Genomic DNA, 6,018 nt, shown 5'->3' with positions numbered 1-6,018 from the left:
AAAGCAAAACCAAGGGGCAGGTCCGCGCTGTGAAGGAACGCCGAGCAGCCTTCTGCTAACGGAGCACCCGGTGGTGGCTCTCCGAGCACCGGAGCGGGGTCAGCCCTTCAGAGCTGCTCTGGCCTGGTCCCACGCGTGGTCCCAGCAGCGCTCGTCACCTGCAAGGCAGGGTTGCAAGGCCGGGACTGACACTCCTGCTTGGCATTTCCTCCGGAATTGCCTCAATTTTTTCTTCATGTGGGCACGAAGGCAGCTCAAGAATGTCATCTGTCTGCAGAACGCAGCTTCTCCGCGGGGCATCACGATGAGGAGCAGAACTGCACCCCTCACCTTGGAGAGGAGCATGTGTATGTCGTAGTCCTGTAACTACACTTGTCAGGAATATTTCTTACTTCTCGGGAGTCTTCTGTGCCAGGGCTAAGCTGCAGCCTGGTTCTATGTGCCTCTATTACCAGTGTGACATCTAGAACAATGCACTTGGGCAGTAAGTACCCGGCAGCGATGGCCAGTTTTCCCTATTTCGGTCGCACAGCATGCAGTCCTTACGGCACGTCTGTCTGCGTGCGTCCGCTCAGACCCTTGTCCTCAGGAAGAGCTGTGCACATCTGTAATTCGAAGATTAGCCGAGCTGTTCAGCTGCAGAGACTGCTTTTCTGAGTTAAGTCGCCAGTGGGCACAGAGTTTCGTTTTTCCCGCGTAGTTTATGATGTGAGACTTTTGTCATACACTGTGCGGATACAAAGATACAGTAATGTCAAGACGGTGGTTTTGTGACTCTGATGTTCAGTACATTTTGAAATATCAAGTTAAAGTACCAACATTTTTCAAGGTGGTTTTGAACCATTATGAATAGCTCGTTCTTATTATGAATAGCTGGTTCTTATTACGAATTAACGGACCATCATCAACTGATAATTGTTAAATTTGTCTTGCATGGTGGGTTTTCTTTTTTTCCTTCTTCCTTTTCTTACCCCACCCCCCATGTTAACTTGGTTATTTTTGTAAAATAGTGGCAAAACTGGTTTCAACACCCTAACGGTAAAGGATCGCTCCTTTCTGTGGAGAGAAGATAATTCACTTCTTTGCTAAATGTAGGTGTGTGTTAGCAACCGGGAAGGAAACCCATCTACACGAAGCAGATAAGCAGGTACTTCTTTATTTCAGCACTGGGGACATGGGGGCTAGCTCTGCCAATCATGTCCACCTTAGCATCAAAATCCACCCGTTTTTATACACTTTTTCTGCCAAGTCATTGTTACATAAGTTCTTTTACATAAAAATGCATGATATGCTCACTCTTATATTTAACCTTTAAATTGATTGGTTTCATTAGTCATACAACCTTGTCAATATTCTTACCCTAAAATAATCATTAGTCAGTTCTACTTATCTCTACTGATTGGAATCCTTGATATTCAAATCAAGATGGGAAGGGTAAGGGGATTGCCAAGCAGCGTAACTGGGGCCCATTGTACATAACTAGTATCCATGACGGTTTCCTAAGTTTCTTAAAACAAAACATAGAAAAATCCAGTAATTACCTGGTGAGGTTTCTATGGTTACCTATTTCAAACTTAACAATCCTAACTTACACATTATGCTTTACAATTTCCTACTTCTTAATCAAACTGAACTCTTCTATATAATCAAATCTTGATTATTTTATCAGAGTATTTGCAACAGGTGTGGGCCTCACTCTTAAGCACATTTTATTTAAGTGAAAGAATGATTGGAGCAAAATAAGACAGTGTTCAGTTCTTGACCTAAAATGTAAACGGACTTCTAAGTGAAAACCCTCTTGTCTCTTCCAACAGCCTAATTTTGAAGGGCGTGACAGGTCCAAAACATGATACAAAGAGGAAAAAGTTGCTCTTTGTTTTAAAGGTGACCTCTGTAGGTTTGAATAAGTCTACTTGTGCTGTCAAAATGTTATTGTAACAGTATGATGGTTTTCAAAGTGGTTTAGCTGATGTATAACCTTCATTTCACCTTTTGTAAAAATAGACCGGAGCTATTTTTAGGATTTCTCTTATCCACGCTAGATCAGGATGAGGAACCCGTGTAACCAGATGAAAGTGATTGTTTTGTTCTGCTCAGTATTGTGCGATTGTGTGGCATTCTGAACAGTTAGCAGCTGGATTCATACACCTCTGGATTAATTTTATTCGTTGGGCTCCATTCCCTGCTGAAAACATTGCTGGCAGCACAATGAGAGCTGTTGATCCTTATTCTTAGGGAACTGGTATTTTAAACCATTCTGGAAGACAAATGCAGATGAAAAAGAGAATTAATTCAGTGGCTGAAGCATGCTGTTAGAGCGTGCTAAACCGTATGGGATTGCCTGGCCTATTTGTTGTGTGCCAAGATGAGATGTAGTGCAGCGTTAGGTCAGCCTGAGCACTCGGTCTGTGACAATGAGTAAAGCAAACAGGTGGGTTCCTACATTCAGCTCGCTGCCCGATAGACTGAGATCAGTCCTAACCTTTGTCTTCACTTTGTTCCCAGCAAATTGTTTCATTCAGTCTGTTTCTGTAATCAAACACCAGTTTGCTGATGAAATGTAAACTCCACAATATTTTGTCATCTTAGCAATAAAAATAACAACATACGTTTCTTCTGAAATACACCTTTTAATGGAGAAACTGATCATATGATCTCAGAGTCTTGCTACCTGTTTTCTTAGATGGATGTGTGTAACAGGACCAGGGATAAAGAGTGTTTGTACCACAGCAGAGACTACATTTTAAAAAGGTTTTTGTTCTGAATCCTATCCATAATTCACTGTTCTGCATTACCTATGGCAGATCATAGCAGGTGGTTGGTAGAAGATGCGCTCCTATGGCTTAGGGTGTTAGCTTAGTGCCTCTGCGCTGTTCTGATCTTGGTCAGCTACAGAATCAAAGCTTGTAAGTTTGGGTCTCATGGATGTTTAAGATTGAGACTAAGGTACCAGGGTTCCTGCCTGGGAACCATGAGTTATATCTTTAGAGGAAAAGAAGGGGGGAAAAAAAAATCCTATGGCTTAGGGTGTTAGCTTAGTGCCTCTGCGCTGTTCTGATCTTGGTCAGCTACAGAATCAAAGCTTGTAAGTTTGGGTCTCATGGATGTTTAAGATTGAGACTAAGGTACCAGGGTTCCTGCCTGGGAACCATATCTTTAGAGGAAAAGAAGGGGGAAAAAAAAAAAAGGCAATACAATTTTGCTTTGAATAGCCAGGAAAACATGCATCAGTTCATGCAAGGAAATGGAATAATTTCTGTAGTAATGAAAACTGATTTAGGTCCTATCATTTGCAGAATAACCCCAGACCAAGACTTTAGGCTCCAGTGAGCATGTTTGCTAAGGAACTAGATAATAAGGATAAGAGTGAACCTTGTGTTTTCTTTGGGGTCGTTATTTCTCATGGTACTCTTTTGAGATACAACAGTGTTTGTGTAGCACCTAGTCTTCCTATTCACAGTTTGCTGAAAAAAAGAGATTGCAATCTTGTTTTTTTAAGAAAGAATTTCCAATGGGACCACCACTTGCTCCTTAATATTCAGCACCTATTTGAATGCCAACATCCACTATTGAAAATATGGGTGCCTAGCTCTTTTTGTGCTGCTCAAACCTATTCACACAAGTAGGTCACATTGGGTAGGCCATATGTGAGCTGGTCACATTGACTTACACAGGTAAAGTTAGGCATATCTGCTTATTTTTTCCCAATATGCTTGTAAATTATTGTTGGATTGCTCAAGGAATGCATTTTAAGGAAAAGGCTAAATAGAGACACTGTGTGGCTATGTACATTTTGAAGTTTTAAGTACAGAAAAAGAAAAAAAAAACAGACAGACATGCAGCTGATACTGGATATAGCTCTTCTATTGGATGGGGAAAAGAGAGAAGCCATTCCACAGGCACGTAACCTGGGGTGCAGTCCGTGCCCCACTCTGCCCACTGCATCGTCCTTAGGCTTCGCACTGTAAGCCTGCCCCGGCAAAACTTCTAAAGGCTGTTATGTTGAGCCATAAGTCCATGTGCAAAATGAATAAGACGCATTTTCCAAAGCATCTTAAAAACTGTGTGTGTGGAAATGGGAGGCCTCAGTGCTGCAAGATGTGGCATCAGTCCTACGTATATTGTAATAGTATTCACAAATACAGAGAAAGTCTCAAGAAACTTGTCATACAACGTCTTAGCTGAAGATCTTGCTAGAGTTAAGAGCTTCCCTACTTGATTCAATGGTTTTCTTTTCCCTTTCTCCCTGTGTATCATTACTTCTATGTGTGCATGTATGTGTATATATATGTATGTAGACATTTGAAGAAAGGGAGTATCAAAATTGGATGGGTTCTTTATCTTTCCTGGAATATATGTGGGGAATTATTTAGATTAGCAGGCATGGACTACGTAGCACTTCAGTTTTTTTATCTGTGGTCTGAATCATACAGTAAAAATGTTCTCACTTTCCAAATCGCATGAACCCCCAAGCACTGATGCTACCCATGCCAGCAGAAGAGGCAGTACCTGAATGAGGGCAGCACTTGCTGCGCTGGGTCATCGCGCTGTATGTGGGATGTGCTCCAGCTCGGGGTGGGACTGAGAAGGAAGGCTCTGCTCCCACCCAAACCAAGTAGGTTTGTTGTATCTGGATGTATTGCATTCTCTACAACAGATTTTGAAGCCCTTCCCAAGAGCTGAATTCCTGTGCTCGGTTAAAGAACACCTACTCTAATGAATAATTAACAGCATAACACTGCTGTTGTTGATGAATTACAAAAGTTAAGGAAGAAGATGCACAGTGGATAATTTGTATTGTCTGTACTGCAGTCTCTATGTTCATGTTTTGGAAGGGCAGTTTTGGGTCAGGCTGTGTAAAACCTCATACAAGCACAGTTCTTTGAACACTGTTAGAGGCAGAGTTCCACAGTATTAAAGCACTGGAGGGGGTGAATCCATCCCAGACTTTGGGCACCATTTTGAAGTATTTAGACTGAGTGAGAACAGTTCGAGTTACAGATATTTTTTTTTCTTGGTCAGTGTCAAAAGTTTGGTAAAGCAAAGGTAAGTAGAAACCAGTTAGGCTTTTTTTCTGAAGGCTTTTCTCCAGTTCTTTTGACGCTTTTTTTCTGAAGGCTTTTCTCCAGTTCGTTTCAGAGCAGTCCCACTGAAGCTCTGTGCTTAACTTACAGAACGTATTTCAAATTATTCTTTTTTTTTTTTCGTTTTGAACTATTGAGCACTGGAACGTGTCAATATTGCTGTGGAGGGACATCTCAAACAGATAAACTGGTGGGTCCCTGCTCATGGATGGCTCTTACCCATTAGCCATAGCCTAGATTTAATAAGAAGGTGTGTGAAGGACCACGTGGTGTTTCAGAGAGAGGTGGGGTAAGAAAAGAACATCAAACATTTGAGGTATGTATTGTCTTGAAAGACCATTATTTTGATTTTTGTTACGATGTGCTGTGGGAGGCACAAGGGTTTGAAAAAGCCGAGTCAAACGAGTGGCCAAGAAGGGTGTAGAAGGAGTCAGTGGTGTAGGGCTGACCTACACAAGCATTTTCCTGCTCCCTGGAGAGCCGGGAAGGTATTCCCAGTATAGGGTGTGCATGAGATGTCTGTGGGAGAGGAGATGAGGGGAATATCAGGCATAAAGAAGAAAGAATTAGAGTGTGGTAAACATGGAAAAGAGAAGAGGAATTACATACCATGTCAGAGGGAAGGTGAAGATACTCAAATCCCAGAGGAGCTGAAGTGTCAGACTGTGGATTTTAACAGTGCTCCCTATTCAGAGCTGTGAGTTGGCAGGTGTTTGGTATTGCAGTGAGGCTGGTAGCTTGAGAAAGTTGGGTGTGGATACCTGAGAATGTGTGTTTTCCTGGGAGGCCTCAAAATTAAGACATCTGGAACTGAGTTGTGGATAAAGTTTTATCAGAAAGAGTAGTCCCTGGATACTTTTATGTTTACTCAGTAGTGACTACATCATATCAATGAGGATATACTACCAGTCTGGCCTGAGTAAAGGTAGGGAAA

The sequence above is a fragment of the Cariama cristata genome, unplaced genomic scaffold (genome assembly GCF_000690535.1).
Source record: "Cariama cristata isolate BGI_N322 unplaced genomic scaffold, ASM69053v1 scaffold17015, whole genome shotgun sequence".
Taxonomy (NCBI): Eukaryota; Metazoa; Chordata; class Aves; order Cariamiformes; family Cariamidae; genus Cariama; species Cariama cristata.
The sequence above is the reverse complement of the archived record's forward strand: the minus strand, read 5'-3'. Positions refer to the sequence as shown.